Below are 24,364 nucleotides of genomic sequence, written 5' to 3' on the forward strand. Positions count from 1 at the left end.
AGACAGGGAGTACTGACATGGCTGAGCAGTGCATGAATGTTTTCTAGACAAATAAAAACACCAGTGAAATGCACTGCAAGGACCAATTTCAGGCCTCCTGCACTAACTTGAGGAATCAATATGAGGCAATGGAGCAGGTTGGGGCTTGGATCGATATCTGATGATACAATCATATCTTACTTCTTGACACTGAGCAGCAGACCACACTAGGGAGGATGAGCTGTGGGTGGTTAAATGAAAACAAGCAGGAAAATAACGATTTGATGGTTGAAGTGTATTTTTTTTTATTTTAAAAATACAATAAAATAATCTTTCTTGAGGATTTAGTCTGGGTTTAGTAGTGTAGTTGTGCTTTTGGTCACAGATATAAAGTTTTTGCACTTACTGTCGATGCTTTTTTTTTTCTTTGCTTGTTTTATTTATTTATTTATTTATTTGGAAGAGCCACTTCTGCTCAAATAAAGCATTGTTTCATTTGAACCAGATCCTTTAAATGTATGCAAAACATAAGACAATCACTTGGATGTATCAGCACAGTAAAAGTTAAATTTATCTGAAGGTGAAATCATTATTTTGACTTCCAATATACAATTGCTGATATTTATATATTTTTTATAGAATTTACTTAGATAATATTTAAGTGTAGTTTTCAGTACATGCTGTTTCTTACTCATTTCTTCTCACCTTGTTCTCAGCACAAAGCAAAAATATTGCATTTCAGACAGTCTCAGTCACTGCTGATGACAGATTAATCAAAGGGATTTAATCCCGGCCTACTGGATGGTTTAGCAGATGCAGCAAAAGCACGCAGCGATGTCAGGTTGGTGATGATACAAATGTGCACTCAAGCATACTTGGGCACACACAGATGAGTGGGGGAAGACCTCGGTGAGGTACTAGTCACTTATTTAAGGGAATGTAATATGATATTGGATGATACTTGGAAACATATAGAGCAACATGAACTGTATGCTAAAAATGGCACATTTCACACCTGTCTGTCCGATGATCGCTCATAGTCTGTAATGAGCATACATCGAGCTAGTTTCAATGGCATTTGGAGGGTTAATGGTGCTTATATGTGAAGCCTTGAAAACAATAAACCTCCCATGTGATTTAACAGTATATCCTAGGATTTAAAACTTGGGCTCTTTAAAGTTGTATGTGAAAGCCCTTAAACCTCACCACACCCTAGAGAGGGAAGCTGCTTTCTTTATAGTCTTGCATTGACTTCCATGGACTCCCAATCATGAGTCACCCTGTGTATGCTGCCATCCTCCCCCCCTACCCCCAACCCACCAAACCCTCCGCATCCCTTTTCAGTCTACCCCCTCACCCACCAAAACAGAGTGCCTTAGCTTTTAATGGGCCAACAGGGCTTGGCTTACTTCAGTGGCACAGCATAGCCAACGCAAACCAAATTATTGCTGAAAGAAAACAGCAGAAGGCAATTAAATCCCAGTTAGGCTGATCATTCCAGCCTTGATTAATAGGGTCAACGGGTGGAGTATTCTTCTTTTTGTGTCCGTTGTGTTATATTATCCCTCCGGAATAACAATAATGAAAAGTGTGCAACTCACAGTCTCTTATGATCTGTCAGTGGATGTTTACCGGTAGAAAGTCTATGAGCTAATTTGCGTGTGTGCGTCTGTGTGTGTGTTTGTGTGTGGTTTTGCAGGTACGTAGAACAGTGTGCACTTATGATGGTTTTACTGGCACATCTTTACGCTGGCATGATAGCATCAACAATTAATGGCTGCCTGAAAGTTTACATTGAAAGACAGTCAGCGAGTTTTGGCAGGAGTGATGTTGCATAGAGTGCCAACATGATGGCAATTTTGAATCAAAATAATCCCATTTGTTCTAGCAGTGTCAGATGTTCTGGTAGGCAGACTATGTACCTAATGAAGTAAGCATGCACAACTTGTACCATAGTTCCATTGCACTAATGCTGGCGTCCCTTCTGGCCAAAACTTTGCATGGTTTTGATTATCACGTATCATTTAAACTCAGCAACTCTTTCCCAGCATTTGCCAACATGCTTTCAATTCAGTCTGTCTGCCTGTCTGCAAAGGAATATCCTCTGCCACTGCAATTTTACGATCAGCGATAATTCTGAAAAATGATGTCTACATTGTCGTATCTGAAAGGCCCAGGGCAAAATCCCACAGCTGCACAATCAACAAAGCTCATTTTACATCATTATGATGTTATTCGGGATAAAACCATGAATTATCACGTGGTGAATGTGTAACTAGAAGATTAAGCACAGAATATGCTTTTCCGCTTCAGCCCTCTTGAACTGCTAACATCCAAACTGGAGCACATAACAACACAAACACAGAGCAAAAGAGAGCTGAGCAGTGATCCGCTGTTTGCTGACCAAATGACTGTCACCCTTTGGGAAGGGGAGGAGGTAGGAAGGAGCATGGTGGCGTAGCGTTCTCCACTGCTATTTGTTACTAAACTGTTGTCACTCAAGTCATAAGTCAGTGTTTGAGGCTAATCACAGCAAACTCCTCAGAACCTTGCCATCCCTCACCACAAGCCTCATACCCCCTCATCTCATTCCCACATTCCTCAAGGCCTCGTTTTTTTTACCACTCCCACATCCACCCTCCACAGCCCCATCCAAGCCCACCCTCACCTTCTCAATCCACTCTTGGATCATTTCAATTTGCATCCCAACTGGCCCTGGGATTCCCTAGCCCTGTTAAAAGGCAGGCTATTTGTTGTGCTCTGCGGTTAATGCCGCGCAGAGCTTTAAATACCCATATCAAATCTTGGAGGCTCAACAGATTCAGTTTTGCAAACCTGTATCGAACAGAGGTTCAATCCGTCAGCTTAGAAGTGTACACTCCTTAAGTTGTGTGATAAGGTAAAACCAATCACTGGATTAGGCTCTCTCTGTCAGTGATGGTGTATTTTCAGTGCACAGTGTTGCTTTGCTGAAACAAGATAAGCTGATGGAGTAACATTATGGTGCTTGAGATTTCTTTTTCAATAGGAATATACTATTAATGGATTCTGAAGCCAGTGTATGATGCTGCTCTTGCAGTTGTGGATAATGCATTAGCATTAGCTGTGAAAAGCAGTTGGTGCCGGATACCATGAGCAATCATCTCTCGAAACCACAAATTTGATTGTTTTTATCATGCAAATCCAGCCTACTACCCGATAAAATTGATTGAGGTCTTAAAGTAGGATTGCAGTGTTTATTCTTATAGAGCTTCTCACAAACAAAACTCAGCCTTTAGATTCACAAGTATAATTTTGCACAGCATATGGTGAATTCATAACTCACGAAAGGAGGAATCTCTTGAGTCTGCTGCTTTTTGCGGTTACTCTGCCTTGTTCCATCTGGTTTTGGGGGAGATGTGGGAGGTTTTGGTACATGGCAAGCTTGAGAGAAAATTCATGGCAGGTACATAAATAATCACCCAGCTAAAATATAGGCTACAACTTCTGTTCCTGGTTGAAGTGTTGCGAGACTGTCTTGGATGACATTTGAGATGAACACAAAGCCATCCACAAGCTGCAAAGTACAAACCAAACCTCCTCTCCCTTTCCCCTCACATGAAGCTGGGTTTCCACTTTGTCCTGCCAACAAGCGTTCCCTGGAAGCTCGCTGTCAGACATTTTATGCTTGGTCGAACTCACACTTCAAACCTTGAGGCATCGTTTGTGGACAGCTATGATCCAACTGTCATTTTCTTTTTTTCTGTTGGTTTTTGTGTGAATGCAAAGAGATCAGTGTGGTGATTGGTGATGAAAACCTTTCAAGCACTTTTGACGACTCAAGTGAGAAAGTTTAGGAGGCTGCTTATTTTAGTTTTATGCACTGTGGAGTGCCAGATCACAGCAGAGTTTGACCACAATTTCTTGAGTCCAGTTGTCCTAACACTTTGGTATGAAATGTGTAATTAGTGTAATCACAGATATACTGACTGTCTTTGTTTTTTATCGAAAAACCAAGACACATAATGATATATGTGAACATATGCAAAGAATGTCACTCGTTTTTTTCTTTATCTCTGGGATCCCGTGGTTAGGCTAATTGTGTTAAATTAGCCTGTTAAGTGGGCCTAAATATTTTTGAGCACATAAGACAAACTAACTGCAATCAACAGCGTTGCATGAGAAATGTAAACACATTTAAAAGAAACCATCTGGCAAATATATAAATCAGGCAATGCATACCCAGAAAAGCCAAATGAATGTGAATTAAAAGCATTGGTGTAAGCTAGCCATGACATAATAGAACATTCCATGTATTTTTAATGTCCGAACAACCACCTCTTACCAAATGAAGGCAAAGTGAGCATTTTTATATAAGAAAGTTTTATAATTTCCTCAATTTTCAGAAATTAAAAAAAATCACATTTTATCCGAAAAAAGAAATCAATCAAGAAAAAAAATATTTCATGGTCATCCTATTTTAGTGATCCCATTGCCCTTTTTTGAAAGAAAAGATTATATAATTCAAGTAATAATTCATGCATATGTTGTCTGGTTGCTGTAGTTATGACACAATGCATTAGCATATTCTCATTTCCAGTACATTACCATGTACAGTAATACTGCCATTTTGTCAAAGCCTGTGGTATCACATGTTGGACTGGAGATATACACACTTCATTTAGCACTGGTCCCATGACACACCTGTTTAAGACAGGTCACACTCCTAACCTGTCACATAAAGTTCTGGGTGGGATGGTGATCCTGTGGTTGGCAGTGCTGCCTCACAGCAAGAAGGTTTTTCCAGGTTTTTCCAGGTTTCAAAGCCTTCTGGGTTGTGCATGTTCTGTCATACCAGTCAAATGCTAGCAGCTAGCTTGGTAAAGCAAAAGGTAGCTACAAAATAATTTATCGTTCAAATGTATTGCATATTATTTTGAGAAATAGAAACGTTTGAGTAATTTTCTTACACAAAGTCAAACTATTGCTTTACCTCTTTGTAGTGTTTATGCTAAGCTTTAGCTAAGTAGATGCTTGCCCCAATTTAAATTTACCATACCGACAGGCAGTGATACTAATCTTCTAACTTTTGCCAAGAAATCAAAAAGCAAATTTCTACATTTCTTTAAATGTTTGCCTAGTTTTGGATCCCACTGCAGTAAACAATACCACTGTGTATACGAGAAACAAGTCACAGCTTGAAGATGTTGCCTACCTCCTCCATTAAAGCCTCCAGCAGCTGGTGGTCTAAGTCCTTCCTTGGCCTAACCAGTCCACACATCATGTTGCCTCAGGTTAAGGGGGCACAAAAACTGAAAGGAGAATGTCCATTCCTGGCCATTAGCTGGCTTCATGCTAATCCAGGGATTACATTATCTACATTTACCCTACTTAAGGTTTCCCAGAATTCACAGAGTAGAAGGGCTAACAACAAAACAGCTCCCAGTCTTCTCTATCTCACGCATGAATCTTTAATGTGCCTGGGGTGAGAACACACATGATGTCCAGTCACGAGTGATCACTGTAGTAGCTGATTTCTGTTGTAAAAGTCAAAATAAACCAGATGCCTTTGAGACTGGTCTCTCTAATCTGAGTAGAGCACTTTATTGTCTGTATTTCTGAATATGAGTCAGACATGTGTGGACCTGCTCTAATCTGTTTTAATTAAACTTAAGATGAAGACTGATACTTACAGTGCATGCACCTTTTTCCTTGCTGATATCTAGCTTGTTACATTAAACATTTCAAGATGAGTGTGTTTAATGTAACTAGTTACAAGTGGCTGTTGGAGGTTGCTTACCAGTCACACCTGTCTAGACACTGATCAGTGATCCCCGATTAACCCTCGTTTGCTATGAAAAAAAATGTGTTTTCCCCAAACAATTGGGGAGTAGTTGCAGGAGGTTGCTTACTTTAGGTAAAGAGTTATGTGGTGCTGAAGTGAAAACGTACTTGACTGTCTTGGCTGCCAGCAGATTGCAGTGGTCACCCATTTGTATTAAATACCCATTTGTCTGCTCTCACTCACTACTTCCTAAGTAGTTGTGAAACTGTGACGAGTGAGATGCAAACTGGAAACATTTTCTGTTCAAAGTGAAACTTAGAGCTTTTAAAATGATCTGCTTTCTACTACTTTTTCTCATTTACTAATTTTTTTCCAAAATTTTGTTGCTGTAAATCCTGATGATGGTAAAAAAGAACAAAAAAACAAACAAAAAAAACCTAATATTGGTAGATTTTCAAAACTTTGTCCTTGTTTTTCTTCATGTAGCCAATATATTTTGATCCATGAGCACACATCGAATTTAATTTTTTAGCAACAAGAGTCAATAGTGCTCTTATATAGGTTAGCATGTGTTTATATAGTTTAAGCCACATCACTTAGGACAAAAACTGGGGAAATATTCATGGGGTGATTTCACACGGAGAAATCACCAAAGTGTGATTGTTCCGGCCTCAGGCCTGTTATCAGGTACTTACAAAGCAATGTTTTCAACTAGAAAACGACAATGAAACAGACTGTACTGAAGAGACCTCCACACCCTTGAGCCACTCAAACACCTGGTGATGTCCGTCAAACAGTAGAGGAAAACAGGTTAATACTTAAGCCAGGAACTGTGGCTCCAGGCTAAGGATGAGGCTCTGCAAAAAGAAAAAGAAAATTAGGTTCAGCTGGGTAGACAATTCTCTGGAGATCTTTATTTTATTTTTTTTTTTTTATCTATGTTTATGTTTCACATTTGTTTTTAGGCAGAGTACAATTTAAGGAGAAATTAGGGACCAATTTCATATCAATAATTATATGTAATTAACCCTTTACAGCCGATCGGAGCGGGCACGCTCCATTTTGCGTAACTATTTTTAAATCCCGGTAGCTCTGCAACCACGTAAGCTAGCGCAATAATTTTTTTTGCATATGAAACCGGAGGAGTTGTACTTACATCTTATGCCATCAGCTTGTCCTAGGTCACAGTTTCCTTCCACATATAGCTTTGCAAAAACTGCATAAAAATCACTTGCAGCAACAAAAACATGATATTCCAGAAACACGCTTCGCCGATCCGATCAGCTGTTTGTAACACTTCCTACGTCCATCAGCGCGAACTATCACATGACCGCATGACCTGCCCGAAACCGGAAGTGACGTCATTTTGCGGAAATGTAGTTTTTTTTACGATCGGGGCCTTATGAGCCTATACTTGTGTTTTAAAAAGTTATGTTTGAGTTTATGACTTTCTGTGTCGTTTCTGGGATGCTTAGGACTCATATTGCACTGCTGGAAATAGTTTATTTTGATGCATATGCTGTTATTTTGCAAATTTGCACTATAATATTTATTTTCGTTTTTCCTGCAGTGTATAAAAATTGGTGTATTTCAAAAATAAAACTATGAAGACACTCAAAATAAATTTCCTGTGGTGGGAAACTAGTTTGTGCAACTTTTTTGTATTTACAGTTTTGAGGGATGAGCCTCTTAAATTTCTCTAACTAGAAATATATGTTAAAAAAACAAAAACGATTTTCAATTTTTTTGTAGTTTATTGCACTTTTTTGCAATTTATGTAATTATTATGCACCTAATGCAGACATATTATTAAAGTTTGGGCTATAATGGTTGTATTGATGTATAGCAACTTGAAATGCTCCCAAAAATGGCTCCACAGCATGTAAAAATATAATATAAGCTCTGGCGGACTTGGTTCTATGGTAGGTCTTAAAGGGTTAATAGATTTCCCTTTTATATGTAATATTTTCAAATCAATGTTTTACGCTGAGAAAACTATAAAATAACATATACACAAATGGTGAGATGGTCTCATTGATCCACTGACCTCACCAGCTAAGAGCTAATGTTGACCCAGGGCAGGAGATCTATATGGACAGTGCTTATGTTAGTGTGGCAAAAAGGATGGGCAGTTAAATCTAAATATTTGCTTTTAGGTTTGACCAACAAAGAATAACCCAGAAACAGCCAATACAGAGGGCACAACTGAATGCTACAATGCTGGATACTGGTGTTCCAAGCAAGGTGTGTCTGTGTTTTCAAGCTTTCCAAACAGAAACACAATGTCATACTAATAAACTGGCCACGGATAATAGTGTCACACATACCCAGAGCAGATTTCACACAGTGAAGGTTTTGAGGTTGCGCCAGTCTTGTGGTAATTACATTTTGTGTGATCATGGAGCTCTTGTGTACTTCTAAATATGAAAAAGGATGGGAAACGCCTGCATTTCACTAGAAAGATTGTTCTGAGAAAATGTAAAAAATGAGTAAAATTCTTGTCTTGAATTATTCTGGCAGCCAACAAACTAAACTTAAATTTAATATAAATCTAATTAAGATTAAATATGAGAAGTTGCTTTCAAAGAGAATAAATGTGAGTGGAGTCTGGTAACTAAAGGAACAACCTGATGATTACCAGAGACTATCTCAAGGTGTACAATACATTGGACGGACAGCATATTTGGCTCAGAATTGTAAATCCTTAGCCAACTGGATGTCCATTCATGTTGACTTTATTTTTTAAAAATAGAGACATGCCTGTGCAAATGGATTCATGGATCAAATACTATAGTTAAAGCAGGACCAGGTAAGCCAGCTGCCAGCAAGCTAAGGTCATTGTCCTCCTTTGTTATGCTAATTGGTGACAAAGTATAGGCAAAAATAGCTGCACTTGGCTGTCATTGCCATGTTCAATACCTGAAATTAAATTGTTATGTGTGTTTCATGTGCACGAATGTGTGTGTTTGTGTGTATGTATGCAGTTATGCATCATGATGCTCACATATTCATGCATGCATGCACAGGGCTGCCACCGACTATGAACATACATGATCCCCTGGAGGAAGACAATAATATTGGCATTAAACACCTCAAGATTTGGCTGGTTTTTAATATATCTTAAATTATGTCAGGAAAAACATTGGAACATCACACAAAAGCCAAAGCCAGTGTATAATGCTATCTCATAAAGCTACAGATCTCTTCCACAATATTGACTTAGGGAGCAGACAAACATATGTCAGCCCCTATAACATATGAAATACTTAACGTAACCAATTTCCACCTGTCAATCAACCTGGGAATAATGACAGGCGACTGGGAATCAATACGCCACAATTGAATTTTTCAACTCCCAAACATGCCTCATTCTGCACCATAAAAGACTGTCAAATGTCACGGTACCTTGAGCTGCGGGTGGAGACTAAAGATTTATTTTATTTCCACTGCTGCAGTCTATTAGCAACAACGTTTCGCCCCAGGATGATGCCATGGGTATGTATGTGTGTGTGTGTGTGTGTGTGTGTGTGTACTAACCAATGAGTATGCACACAATTCAATTCACTTCAATTCACTTCAAAGTCTCTTGTGATGCATATGTATAACTGACAATGAAGGCAGGTTCATTAATCAGTAATATTATCACATAAAAAAAATGTAATTTTTGGATAAAGCTTCATATTTTCCAAGCACATCAGTGCATTTTCTGAACAACATGGTCTTTTATTACCTCCTTATAGAACTGAATATTCCCATGACCTCTTTCTTGAATAACACATTGAGATTTTCTTTACTGTTAACCGCTACTGTAGGGGAAAATTACAGAGGGTGAAGCTACTGAGCATTGCGGTCTTTGTCTACCACCTCATTTACAATACAGTGCCCTCTGCCTCACATAATCAATTAAAAGACAGCAGGGCTGAAGAGGCACCCTACCAGTTACAGAAGTTTACATCAAAAGGGAGAGATGCTTTTGAAGACTTGCTTCATCCTTGAGAGCCTTCCTGGAGAATGCAAGGACAGATTTAGTCACTGATAGATGTGGTTCTGGCCTTCTTCAAGGTCTCATCTAAAACATATCAGATTGCACCGTTTGGCTATTTCACTGCTGAATATAACACTTGCCAGAAAAGCGCACACTTTAAAGAACACACCATTTAACTGAATTTTGAGAAGAATTACTTTACTATATTATTATACATAGAATGTGGCATAATACGCCACTTACCTCAGCCATACAGTCATACTTGCTGTGCATAGGTGGCTTAATGCAGTCATATTGCTCGATGATACATTGGAGAAATGAAAATGAAAACCAGAGTCATCCTCAGCAAATGTTGGCCTTAACATTGTCATCATTAGCTTATCTAAGTGAGCTAACGCTAATGTCTTACAACAGACCAAAGCTAACTGACGGGGAGGAAGGGGATGTCTTCAAATTAAGGGCCGTTTTACAGTGTGACAGCTGTGCCGGTAGTATTGATTACGAGACACTGTGAATGGGCCTGAATATCTTTTATGAAGTGAGGAATTCTGGCTTTGTGTGGCTGGCGCCAAATAGGAGTGACTACAAGCCGGTCTATGTGGCTGACTTGCTGCTGGGGAGATATTGGAGTGTCATGCTCACATCGGTGTGCCAACAGACGCCATTATTTGATATGCAGTCAGCAATAAAATGGTCCATTTTGACTGCAACCAGATATATTGTTAATGGCCGGCTCTTTAAATGTCAACATGTGCTGAGAGTTTTCACAGGAGTTTGTTAGAGTTCTTTATGTCGGGAAATTAATAACTCAGTAAAATGAAAGGGACTTGACACATTAATGCTGTAAATCATACATCTGGGCAGCTGCAAGAGTGAAGCTGAAAAATGATGATTTAAGAGGAGGCGCACTGGAAAAAGTGTTCATATTCAGCAGTCAGTCTGTCTCTGTACTCAAATCTGTAAGAGATGCATATAAAAAGTCAATATCAAGGATTTTTTAAAATAAAATTTTGGTAAGTAGCTGTTATTTTTCCAGTTTGATTCTATTAGTGCATCAGAGTGGCTGATGATTTTGATGTTGAAAACTGGAAAAACAGCAAATGTCTATAATTGTCCCATACCGCTTTTCCTGCACCTCAAATCGTTTTTTCATTACGACATTAATTATTTCTGACTGTTAGATAATCTTTCTATTTGAATAACAGCGGCATCACACTGACGCCACATTTCCATATCTCAGCAATTAACTTTGTGAATGCAGCCTCATTATCATTTATGTCTTAAATTTATATATCTTACAAAACATTGGAAATAAGAATAGAATGTAAGTTCTATTTAAGAGTAGTTTTTGACTTATAATCTTGATGGTCAGAGGGTTACGGGTTATTTCTTGCAGTGGATAATCTCTGTTCCCAGAGACCCTTACAGTCATTTTAACAGGTGGCCAGAAGCTGATTTTGGAGAGATGACAAAAATTGAGAGCTTGGGAGCACAGGTGTAGAAGTAATCTAATCCATACAGAATATGAGATATTTTTTATAAGACAGTATTAGGGTGAAAACATGTCCAGCACTCGTTTACAATGTATGAGAAAGTATGTTTTAGCAGTAATAAATCAACCACATCTTTTTGAGTTACTCAGTATGTGTGTGTGTGAGCTGATGGGCGGATGTGTTTACTAGTGTCTCAGTGTGTGTGCGCCAGTGTTGATGACACAATAGCATGGCTGGCGTCTGGCTCAAGCGGAGTTATGCAGAAGTTGTTGGTTGTTTTGCTGATCCCTCTCTGTCAGTGTCACAAGAAGCGTCATCAATCATCAGACACTGGGGGACCAGACCACCCTTCAGTCTCTGTGTTGGCTCAAAAGACTTAACGAGCCCCGATCAGTATGGGAGGATTATTATACACAATTCAAATGATGTCAGTCCTAAAAAAAAACAACCAAAGATGAGAACCACTACCTCATAACAGAAGAAATAGTACTGGGATAGCATTAATGCCATGTTTGTACGAGACATTCAGTTTATATGTGCTGGAATATTTGCATTTTTTTTTCTTTTTGGGGTTTGTTTATTTTTTGTAAGTAATTCAACTCACAGTCAAACTAACAGCTTATAGTGACACATTTAGAGGATGTTTTAGTTGAGCATATTAGCTTGCTGAGCTTTGCTAATCACCATAACTCCATCCAAGACTGAAATTAATATTCTCAGTTATGCAAAATGGAGGAAAAATATTTTCATCATTTTGGTCTAATGGTGGCATTAAATGAAAAGTTGTGGTTCAACAAAAAAGAAAAAAAAAACATATAATTTGTCAGCTCTTGATGTTTGCTTATTTGAAAATCATTGCTATTGCAATGATTTAACCATTTACAGTAAACATCTGTTTTGTGTTATGACACAGTGATGAAACCACACTGAATGCTCGCTGTTTAATCAATAGTTGGGGTTGCAAAAAAAAAAAAAAAAAATCTACTGGGAAAGTGTGGGGAGAGTCAAACTATTCACATGACCTGAGCCTGTCACCCTGTCTGTACTGTACCAGGTGTACTGACAGCTATTGGCTTTGACATTTGTTATCTGTTAAAAAAACATCTGCTTTCAATATTCACTCTTAGAAGTAGACTCATAGTTGGGGGTAGAGAGAGGTCGAGGGGTAGAATTTGGTTTACCCGACAGACTCTTTTACCAATTCAGATAAAGCAACTCTTTTTTGGAATGGCTTATGTCATAATTTTGTCTTCACCGCAAGTGTCTTCCTCCCAAAAAGCATTTTTCATAGCCATGTTTACAGAGAAACCACACCAGTGCATTGCTGTGAAATGAGTCGTCACATCAGCCATGCCTGACGGGGAAGCTCTCCTCCCCTCGGCACACGAGGAGCGGAGTTCTCTTTGGTCTCTGCCACTGTAGTGGAGACTGTTGACAGAAGTAGAGACAGGCAAACATATGTTCCCTCCAAAATACAGGAGGGGACGGCTATTATCTCTGCAGTGTATCGCCACCCCTTGCTGTTGTTTGAGGAGGAGTTTTTTCGTGGTCTCCTCCGGGTCCCAGCTGAAACTGTCACAGACAATTGAAACCACGTTCCTCTGGTGCATACACGCATTTGCACAGGACACACACACATTTTTACACATGCTATACACGTAGAAAGACAGCAACGAGTTACGTGTCAGATAATTAGTCTAAGTGACTTAACCGGTGCACCGGAATGAAGGTTATTTGAAATTCATATTATTTCAAAATCAAGTGAAAGTGTCATATACACGTTGTATTATCTAAATGGTAAGCACTATTAATCCCCAAAAATGGTTTCCATAATGAAACAGGTAAATTCATCTGTAATCTGTAAAGGTAATCTGCAGATGTTCACCCACCCCCCTTGAAGCTATTCCACAAATTCTCACTGCAATGAATGATGCACACATGAACGCAGAGGGGCCTGTTACCACAAAATGACAAACTAAATATTTGGGGATGGTGATATCATTCTGCTAGGCCTCATTACCATAGACTGAAGCACAAATGTAGTTTCAAAGACTCCAAATCCCATCTCATTTGATCTGCCAATATGCAGAGTCTGTCCTCCAACTGCCACAGCCATGCCAAAGCAATTTGTTTCTTATATTGCTTTTGGAAGCCAATATGTTTTAATTAGGCGAATACATAAGCGAAAACAACACCATAAATAATCATCTTTCTTCACCCATGACAATGGAATCTCATCAGATCTTTGTTTTCAGTCAAGGCATACATACTTTATTAAAAAAAGCAAGGGGGTAAAATATAGTTTTTTTCATATAGAGTGCAAAATGTCTCCTCAAGCTGTTATGGCATGAGAATTGTATAATATAAACTGGTCGGATGCAATAGAAAATGTAAGTGAATATACATAGAGACTAAAAGTACAAATACTTTGAACTTTTTATGTTAAAATTTCCTGTTTATTGCTGTTACCATGAAACTGTTTTCCCATACAAACAGTGTAGACACACTCCCACACAGGTTAGATGTTGTTTTTATGGCGTGTTATTAATGCCAGCTATCCTTGTCTGCGATCCTACAGATTAAGTGAACTTGTAATGTATTTGTCCATGGATTATCTGGTGCCATTGTTTCAGGGAGAGTTTAACAGGATGTGGAGCAGTAGTACTGTAATTCTAGAAATGTACATTTTAAATAGGCAACAAGAAAGTATGGCCACATTTAACAGATATGTGATATCAGTGTAAAATTTATAACAGATATGATCATTTTTTAGAGAAGCCATGGTGCTAAAGTGAAGGCCCAAACCCATCCAGTCATTGCTTAGGAGGTTTAGCAGTGCCTCTGACTGAAGTGAAAAGACTAAACCTGCGTACCCAAGTGCAGAAAATGCATATGGGGATGAGCAAAGCATGACAAAATTCACTGATGAACCTTATGAAACTATCATAGGCCTAGTAATAAAATATGAGGGTGCTCACTTACTGACTATATTAACATACACTTATTGGCAGCTGTCACGGGAGTGGAACGGACTCAGGCGCAGTTCAACGACACTTTATTAATCACATTGGTGCACTATATACACGTGAAGGGGGGGGAAACACCAGGGTCCCGGGGATCACTTGGCTGGGGAGACACACTTCTTCGCACTCGCTCTGCTCCTCGTCCAAACAGTCTCCACACAAGCAGCTCAGCTCACTCTCCTACTCACGGGGTCCAGGGGTCACAAAAGGGCTGATCCAGGTAAACCTGTTTACACAGACGAGGGTAAGTCGAAGGCAAACACGGGAACAGTAGAATCGCAAGGAAGCCAGGCAATACTAACGAGAGTTACTCAATATTCCAGCGACGAACAGCTCAGAGCCCCAGCCTTAAGAGCCAGAGAACTGCAATCCGCTCGAGATCAGCTGCAGGTGCGTGGGCCAAGGGCAGGAGCCCAATCAGAGCTCCGCCCAGGCAGACAGGTAGGAGAGACAGAGTGAGAGAAAAACAACAAACACTTGTGGCCACACTGGGCTGGCCGGGGAGGCACAGGGACCATGACAGTACCCCCCCCTCAACGGGAGCCCCCCGGCGACCCACCAGGCTTACCCGGGTGCAGGCGGTGGAAGTCACGGAGCAGGTCCCTACCCACGATAACCGACCGGGGCACCCAGGAACGTTCCTCTGGCCCGTAGCCCTCCCAGTCAACCAGGTACTGAAAACCCCGACCCCGGCGGCGGGAGTCCAAGATGCGCGAGATGGCGTAAACCAGCTGGCCACCCACGAGCCGGGGCGGCGGCGGGGGCCTGGAAGGAGGGCACAACGGGCTGGAGACCACCGGCTTGACCTGAGAGACATGGAACACATCATGAATACGCATGTTGCGTGGCAGCGCCAAGCGGACGGATGCAGGGTTGATCACAGCACAGACATCAAACGGGCCGATGAAGTTGGGGGAGAGCTTCCTGGATTCGGCACGTAAGGGCACGAAGCGAGTGGAGAGCCATACCTTCTGCCCCACCACATACTCAGGGGCGGCCGTCCGGTGGCGATCCGCCGTCCGGAGTAAAGCCGCCCGAGTGGCCCGCCAGGCCCTGCGACACCTGCGGAGGTGATGTTGGACAGACGGAACAGTATGCTCACCTTCAACCATGGGAAACAGAGGCGGTTGGTATCCCAGAGACGCCTCAAAGGGTGACACACCGGTAGCAGAGGACGTGTGACTGTTGTGAGCATACTCTATCCACGGCAGGTGTTCACTCCAGATGGCCTGGTTATGGGAGGCGACACAGCGGAGGGCGGCCTCCAACTCCTGGTTGATGCGCTCCGTTTGGCCGTTGCTTTGCGGGTGGAAGCCAGAGGAGAGGCTCACCTTGGCACCTATGGCAGAGCAGAACTCCCTCCACACCCGCGACGTGAACTGAGGGCCCCGGTCCGAGACAACGTCCTCAGGGATGCCATGGAGCCGAAAAACGTGCGTGGTGAGGAGTCGGGCAGTGTCCAAGGCTGTGGGGAGCTTAGGAAGCGCAACGAAATGGGCAGCTTTGGAGAAACGGTCAACGACGGTCAATATTGTAGTGTTACCTGCAGATGGTGGCAGACCAGTGACGAAATCCAGAGAGATGTGGGACCAGGGTCGGCTGGGTGTGGAGAGTGGCTGCAGACATCCAGACGGATGTTGATTGGAGTGCTTATTTCGAGCACAAGTGGTGCAGGTGGTGACGTACTCCCGTGAGTCTTTAATGAGGGCGGGCCACCAGAAATACCTGCGCAGGAATGCAGTGGTGCGGTTAACTCCTGGATGGCAGGAAAAACGGGCCGTGTGAGCCCACTGGAGCACCCGGGACCGGACAGCCGCCGGAACAAAGAGTCGATCAGGGGGGCCCGTGCCAGGATCAGGGTCGGTTTCTTGTGCCTCCCGGATGAGCTCTTCGATCTCCCACGTAACTGCTCCAATAACGCAGGAAGTGGGCAGAACAGATCCAGGGTCGGACTCCTCCCCGACTGCGGCGTATTGCCGGGAAAGAGCGTCTGGCTTAACATTACGGGAGCCTGGCCTGTACGTGATGGTGAAATGAAACCGGGTGAAAAACAAAGCCCACCTGGCCTGCCGTGAGTTGAGCCGTTTCGCCGAGCGGATGTATTCGAGATTTTTATGATCGGTCCAGACAATGAACGGCTGTGCAGCTCCCTCCAGCCAGTGCCTCCACTGCTCCAGAGCCAGCTTTACGGCCAGAAGTTCGCGGTCTCCGATGTCATAATTCCTCTCAGCTGGGGAAAGACGACGAGAGAAAAAAGCACAGGGGTGGAGCTTACCCTCGAACCGTTGGGAGAGCACGGCCCCTACTCCAGACTCCGATGCATCCACCTCCACAACGAACTGCAGGGTGAGGTCAGGCTGGCGAAGGATCGGGGCGGTGGCGAACCGTTCCTTGAGGCGAGAGAAGGCTTCCTGAGCCAGCAGGTCCCAGTGGAATGGCACCTTGGGTGATGTTAACCTAGAGAGAGGCAGAGCAATTTTACTAAAATCCCTGATGAAACGCCTGTAGAAGTTAGCAAACCCCAGAAAGCGCTGAAGCTGCCGGCGATCGGGTGGTCTGGGCCAGTCCAACACTGCCTGAACTTTTGCCGGGTCAGGTTTCAAGTCCCCTCTGGTGATGATGTAGCCCAGAAACGCCACTGAATCCATGTGGAAGTCACATTTCTCTCCTTTAACAAAGAGCCTGTTCTCCAGCAGGCGCTGCAGGATCTGCCTTACGTGGACCTCATGTTCCGCTTTAGATTTGGAGAAGATGAGAATGTCATCTAAGTAGACAAAAGCACATCGGTTAATAAAGTCTCTGAGAACATCGTTAACAAGAGCCTGGAACACGGCTGGGGCGTTGGTCAGGCCGAAAGGCATCACAAGGTACTCGAAATGGCCTAGGTGAGTATTGAAGGCCGTTTTCCACTCATCCCCTTCACGGATTCTCACCAGATGGTAGGCGTTGCGCAGGTCCAACTTACTGAAGATCGTGGCACCCTGAAGTAACTCAAAAGCAGAAGAAAGAAGGGGCAGAGGATACTTGTTACGAACAGTGATTTTGTTAAGCCCGCGATAGTCGATACAGGGGCGAAGGGTCTTGTCTTTCTTAGCAACAAAGAAAAACCCCGCTCCCACCGGGGAGGACGACGGCCGAATGATGCCCGCAGCGAGAGAGTCAGCAATGTAATTCTCCATAGACTCCCTCTCTGGCTGAGAAATGCTGTACAAACGACCAGAGGGAAGCGGAGCCCCAGGCAGGAGATCAATCGCACAGTCATACGGTCTATGAGGGGGGAGTGAACGCGCCCCATCTTTACTAAACACTTCAGCCAAATCATGATAAACACACGGGACCGAGGTCAATTCCGGAGGCTCGACCGGCTGGTCAGGCCCTGGAGATGTGGTAGGAGCGGGTGCAGCTTGGAGACAGTTCATGTAGCATTCGATGCTCCACCCGGTTACTCTCTCTTTCTTCCAATCGATGTGCGGATTGTGTTGGAGCAGCCATGGATAACCCAATACAAGGGGGGTGCGCGGTGCTTGAAACACGAAAAGCTTGATGCGCTCTGAGTGGTTACCCGAGAGAGTAAGAGACAGGGGTTCCGTGATTTGGGTTATGTCCGACAAGCGTTGCCCAGACAGGGCTGTGACAGCAAGCGGATCGGGTAGGGCGTGTAGTGTGATGTTTAGCTTTTTTGCCAGAGCTGCGTCAATGAAACTCTGCTCAGCACCTGAATCCACTAGAGCTTGAAGAGAGTGGGTAACATTCTTAATGGTGAGTTTTGCAGGCAACATAAGCCGGGGGAGAGAACTTTTAGTAGTTATATCGCCCACCAGTATTCTCTCAACTACTGGCGAGCGTGCCCTTTTGCCCGTGCGCGGCATGAAGAGGCAAAATGGCCCTGACGGCCGCAATATAGACACTCACCGGCAGCCATACGCCGTTGACGTTCTGCGGGTGAGAGCTGCGAACGTCCAAGTTGCATGGGCTGCTCCTCCTCCTCAACCTCGCCGTGCTCGAGTGCCGCTCCAGGCCCCGGTGAGGCGTCCCGCGGTGGCCGAGGCTGAGCGAAGCGACGTTGCGTGCTTCGCCGTGCACGCAGGCGATCGTCTATTCGGATGCATAGGGACATGATCGCACCTAAAGAGGAGGGTAACTCACGCACCATTAGTTCATCTTTAATCTCCTCACTCACATTGTTTAGCAGTGCCGTCTTTAATGCTTCCTGCCCCCACCCCGCTTGCGTCGCTAGTGTCCAAAAGTCAACTGAAAAATCTGCCATGCTCCGCTTACCTTGCTTCAGGTTCATGAGGCGGAGCCCAGCCGCCGCAGCAGTGGAGCCTTTATCAAAAACACTCCGGAACAGAGACAAAAAATCATCATAAGTAATTTCGGGACTAGCGCTCAGCACGGCTTGTGCCCAGGTCAGCGCACGATCTCGTAGCAACTGAACAAAATATGAGATCTTACTCCCGTCATTAGAGAAGGCATGAGGCCGCTGGCGAAACTGGAGAGCGCACTGCATAAGGAAACCCGCACACTTCCCTACATCCCCTGAAAACAGCTCAGGTGTGGGGAGATGAAACTCACACACAGCCGGGACCGGAACCGGTGAGGCAGCACTTACTGCGGAGCTTGATGACGCCTGGGCGGGTTCGCTGGTAGGCGAGGGTTCCGGCAATGGAGTGCGCTGAGCAGCTGCTAGTGTTAAGGCAGCGACATTCTCGCTGAGGTGAACAATCAGAATCAGAATCAGAATCAGAATACTTTATTGATCCCTGGGGGAAATTATTTTTTGTTACAGTGCTCCATTTTAAACCAACATTAAGACAAGACAGACAATACGCTAACTAAGAATAGTACAATATATACATATATATACATACATACATACATAAGTCACTTATAAATAAATATTTGGAAAAGAAACATGTGTAGCTGTAGCAGCAAACAGTGTGTTAAGTGGATGCGTTGTACAGGGAGATGGCCACAGGCAGGAATGATTTCCTGTGTCGTTCAGTGGTGCTTTTCGGTAATCTCAGTCTCTCACTGAACGAGCTCCTGTGACTGACCAACATGTCATGGAGTGGGTGGGAGGTGTTATCCAACATTGTCTTTATCTTGGACAGCATCCGCCTCTCCGACACCACCTTGAGGGAGTCCAGCTCCATCCCCACAACATTGCTGGCCTTACGGATCAGTTTATTAAGTCTGTTGGCATCTGCGACCCTCAGCCTGCTCCCCCAGCATGCAACAGCATAGAGGATCGCACTGGCCACCACAGACTCATAGAAAATCCTCAGCATTTTCTGGCAGATGTTGAAGGACCTCAGTCGCCTCAAAAAATAGAGACGACTCTGGCCCTTCCTGTAAAGTGCTGTGGTGTTTTTAGCCCAGTCCAGTTTATTGTCAATGTGTACTCCAAGGTATTTATAGTCCTCCACAATGTCAACACTGACCCCCTGGATTGAAACAGGGGTCAAGTGTTTCCTGGTCTTCCTGAAGTCCACGATCAGTTCCTTGGTCTTTGCCACGTTGAGCTGCAGATGATTCTGCTCACACCACGTGACAAAGGAGTCGACCACAGCCCGGTACTCTGTCTCATCATCCCTGCTGATGCATCCAACCACCGCAGAGTCATCAGAAAACTTCTGAAGATGGCATGTCTCTGTGCAGTGGCTGAAGTCTGTGGTGTAGAGGGTGAAGAGGAAGGGGGAGAGGACAGTCCCCTGTGGTGCCCCTGTGTTGCTAATCACCTTGTCAGACACACACTGTGGGAGACGTACATATTGTGGTCTTCCTGTCAGGTAATCAACAATCCAGGACACCAGAGAAGCATCCACCTGCATCGCTGCTAACTTATCACCCAGGAGGGTCGGCCTGATGGTGTTGAAAGCACTGGAAAAGTCAAAAAACATGACCCTCACAGTGCTCGCCGGCTGGTCCAGATGGGTGTAGACACGATTGAGCAGGTAGATGATGGCGTCCTCTGTTCCGAGACGAGGCTGATAAGCGAACTGAAGGGGATCCAGATGTGGTCTTACTATGGGTCGCAGCTGGTCCAGGATGAGCCTTTCCAGGGTCTTCATGATGTGGGAGGTCAGTGCCACGGGCCTGTAATCCTGGGGGCCACTGGGACGAGGCGTCTTTGGTACAGGGACGAGGCATGATGTCTTCCACATCACCGGGACCCTCTGCAGACTCAGACTCAGCATAAACAGTTTATGAAAGACTCCACACAGCTGGGGGGCACAGGCCTTGAGGACAAGGGGACTCACTCCGTCTGGTCCAGCAGACTTGCCTGAGTGAAGTCTCCTCATTTGCATCTCAACCTGGTATTGAGTGAAGGTGATGGGTGGGGGAGGGGTGTCAGGAATCTCACAGGAGGCAACATGTGAAGAGAGAGGCTGGCACAGTGGTGTGGCTCTGGATTCCAGGCTGACTGCAGGTGAGGTTGTGGGGGTGGGAGCAGACACTGTGGTGTCGAATCTATTGAAAAACAGATTCAACTCGTCGGCTCTATTCTCACCTCCCTCAGCTCCCCTGCTGTTGGTTGGCCTGAATCCAGTGATGGTCTTCATGCCCCTCCACACCTCTCTCATGCTGTTCTGCTGGAGTTTCCACTCCAGCTTCCTCCTGTAATTGTCCTTAGCCTCTCTGATCTTGTCCTTTAGTAACACCTGGACCTTCCTCACCTCCTCTTTGTTGCCCCCTCTGAAAGCCCTCTTCTTGTTGTTGAGGAGGGCTTTGATGTCCTTAGTCACCCACGGCTTGTTATTTGGGTAACAATGAACAGTCTGAGCTGGAACAATGGAGTCGGTGCAGAAAGTTATGTAGTCTGTGATACACTCAGTAAGCCCATTGATGTCCTCGGCGTGAGGCTCACAGAGTGTTTCCCAGTCGGTCACCTCGAAACAGCCCTGTAGTTCCGCTATTGCCTCCTCTGACCACCTCCTAACAGTCCTGGTGGTCACAGGTTCCCTCCTCACAATTGGCACATAGCGGGGGGTGAGGTGAATCAGGTTATGATCTGACCTACCAAGTGGGGGGAGGGAGGAGGAGCTGTATGCATCCTTGACGTTAGCATACAGTAAGTCTAAAGTTTTCTCTCCCCTGGTGGGACAGTCCACATATTGTTTGAATGTTGGTAGTGTATTGTCCAGTGATACATGGTTGAAGTCACCCGAGATCACAATAAAGGCACTCGGGTGCTGAGTCTGTAGCCGAGCTATGGCAGAGTGGATAGTGTCACATGCAGCTGTGGGGTTAGCAGAGGGGGGAACATAAACAGCCACCAAGATGACGTGAGAGAATTCCCTGGGTAAATAATACGGCCTGAGTCCAACAGCACACAGTTCAGTGTCCGGGCAACAAATCCTTTCTTTGATTGTTATGTTGGCAGGGTTACACCACCGGTTGTTAACTAAAACAGCAAGCCCACCTCCTTTGCGCTTACCGCTAGCGATGCTGTCCCTGTCCGCCCGAACAGTGTGGAAGCCTTCCACGGAAGCATTCTCATCGGGAATGACCTGGTGCAAGCATTCGCTCGTGGCGTTGTAAGATCGCTTCCAGTGTGACCGGGGCGGAGGGAGACGGGGAGGAAGCTGAATCTGCTGAGTCCATGGTGGCTGGAATATTCTGTCACGGGAGTGGAACGGACTCAGGCGCAGTTCAACGACACTTTATTAATCACATTGGTGCACTATATACACGTGAAGGGGGGGGGGAAACACCAGGGTCCCGGGGATCACTTGGCTGGGGAGACACACTTCTTCGCACTCGCTCTGCTCCTCGTCCAAACAGTCTCCACACAAGCAGCTCAGCTCACTCTCCTACTCACGGGGTCCAGGGGTCACAAAAGGGCTGATCCAGGTAAACTTGTTTACACAGACGAGGGTAAGTCAAAGGCAAACACGGGAACAGTAGAATCGCAAGGAAGCCAGGCAATACTAACGAGAGTTACTCAATATTCCAGCGATGAACAGCTCAGAGCCCCAGCCTTAAGAGCCAGAGAACTGCAATCCGCTCGAGATCAGCTGCAGGTGCGTGGGCCAAGGGCAGGAGCCCAATCAGAGCTCCGCCCAGGCAGACAGGTAGGAGAGACAGAGTGAGAGAAAAACAACAAACACTTGTGGCCACACTGGGCTGGCCGGGGAGGCACAGGGACCATGACAGCAGCTGTACTTTGCTTGTACTGGGTTGGGCCAGTTGATGCCCTTAAAACTGCCTTTATTCCACATGGTCAGGGGTGTAATTTCCAGGGGGGGTTTAGGGGGTTATGCCCCCCCCCCAATAATCAGTACCAGCCAATATAACCCCCCCCCCCCAACCTATTTATGAGTTATCTTGCATAAATAGGCTGTTGATTTTCTTTAGTCATTTCAGTTCGTTTAATCATCTGGGAATTTATCAGATGATTAAAAATGACACACAACATAAAGTTACGCCCATGCACATGGTATAGATTCAATAAGGTATTTGAAACATTCCTCTTGAAGCTTTGGTGCACTGACATGATAGCAGCAGCTGCTAATTTTGTCAGCTGTACCTCCATGAATCTCCCATTTCACTACATCCCAAAGGTGCTCTGTTAGACTGTGATCTGGTGACTGTGGAGGCCATTTGAGTACTGTGAACAAGTCATGTTCAAGAAACCAGAAACCAGCATGTTATCCTGGTCGAAGAACTCATTGGAAGATGGGTACACAGTGGTCAAAAAGGAATGGACATGATCAGGAGCAATACTCGAGTAGGCTGTGATGATTAAAGGATAGTCTCTTGATACAAAGGGGCCTAAAATGAGGCAACATCCCCCAAACCATTTCATTCTTTCATGTTATTCAAAATTCTGACCCTAACATCCGATTGTCACGGCAGAAAAGTAATCCATGTCTCTTGATGAACATCAAGCCAGGTGTATCCAGGTAAGTAAAAATTACATTTCAAGCCTAATGACAGCTAGTCTTACTCAATATGCTAAACAAAAAGTCAAGCCGTCCACCTCCTATGACTCCACTATATACTAAGAGCAGAACTTTGAAACATTTTATTTGCTGGCTTCTTGTAACTAGTTTCTTTGTTGTCACTAACTCAGACAAGTTGGGAGCCCTACAGATTTCTGACTGATTTCCCCCCCCCCACTAGATGACTAGGCCTCCACATTTCCATACATAGAGTGCAGTTTCATCGTGAATTCACTTTGAAAGCTAAAACAAGTATTTCTTTTTTGGTTATGAGTCAGCTTGGGTAAATGGATTTTCCATCTTACTCTTCATAAAGAGGGAGTATCTTTCCTCCACTCCCTGTGATGTCAAAGTACAGTCAGTCATAGAGAGTGAGAGCTCTGTTGGCACCCACTGAACAGACAGTGTCGCCCCAAACCCAAAGGGATTACATGTGTGTGTCCTCTTTGTTCAGAGACATCCAGCGGCATCTGGCAATAGTCAGTCCCCCTTGTGCTCCTTTATGGAGACAAGTGTGTTGTACGATCAGGTTTCTCAAGCTTCATTTATTAAATTAAGTAATGCATCACTGTTATTTGACAAGAAGTTTTTTCTTTTCTTTCTTTTTTTGAGCTCAGGCTGGGAAGACATGAAACTTTTCATATTTTGAGAAAGCGAAAAGGGAGGGAGAAAGATGTAGGGGTGTGAGAGAGGCAGAGAAAGAAGGAACTGAGAGAGAGGGATGTGGAGAAAAAGGGAGATAATGATGAAGTGAGAGGAAAAAGAGGGAAAGAGACAGAGACAGGAAAAGGGAGGGGACTGAAGGGCCTCTTGCTCTTCTTCTCCTCCCTCAGTATCACCTCAGAGGGAGAAAACAACCTTTTGCCAGGTCGTTTCTCATCATTTGTTCGATTTGTGATCCCACTTTATTTTCATTAAAAAAATAACATGTAGGACGTTTTCCAGGTTTTACAATACCTGCCCTCGCCTTTTCTGTTGTGGAGCATGAATTTTCATTAAAGCTGCAGTATCAAAGTTTCTTCTTGAAAAAAAGAAAGATAGATACATTACATTAAAAGGTGGTTACAGACACAGAATCTGTGTTTCTAAGAAGAAGAGATCTTGCTCTTCTCATCCATAAGTTGTTTTTAAATTTAAGCTTTTATAAAACAGTTTTAAATAATTAGATGACA

Source organism: Diplotaxodon limnothrissa, linkage group LG2 (assembly GCF_057381915.1).
Source record: "Diplotaxodon limnothrissa isolate DT_005_m linkage group LG2, D_limnothrissa_male_GT1.1, whole genome shotgun sequence".
NCBI classification, from domain to species: Eukaryota; Metazoa; Chordata; class Actinopteri; order Cichliformes; family Cichlidae; genus Diplotaxodon; species Diplotaxodon limnothrissa.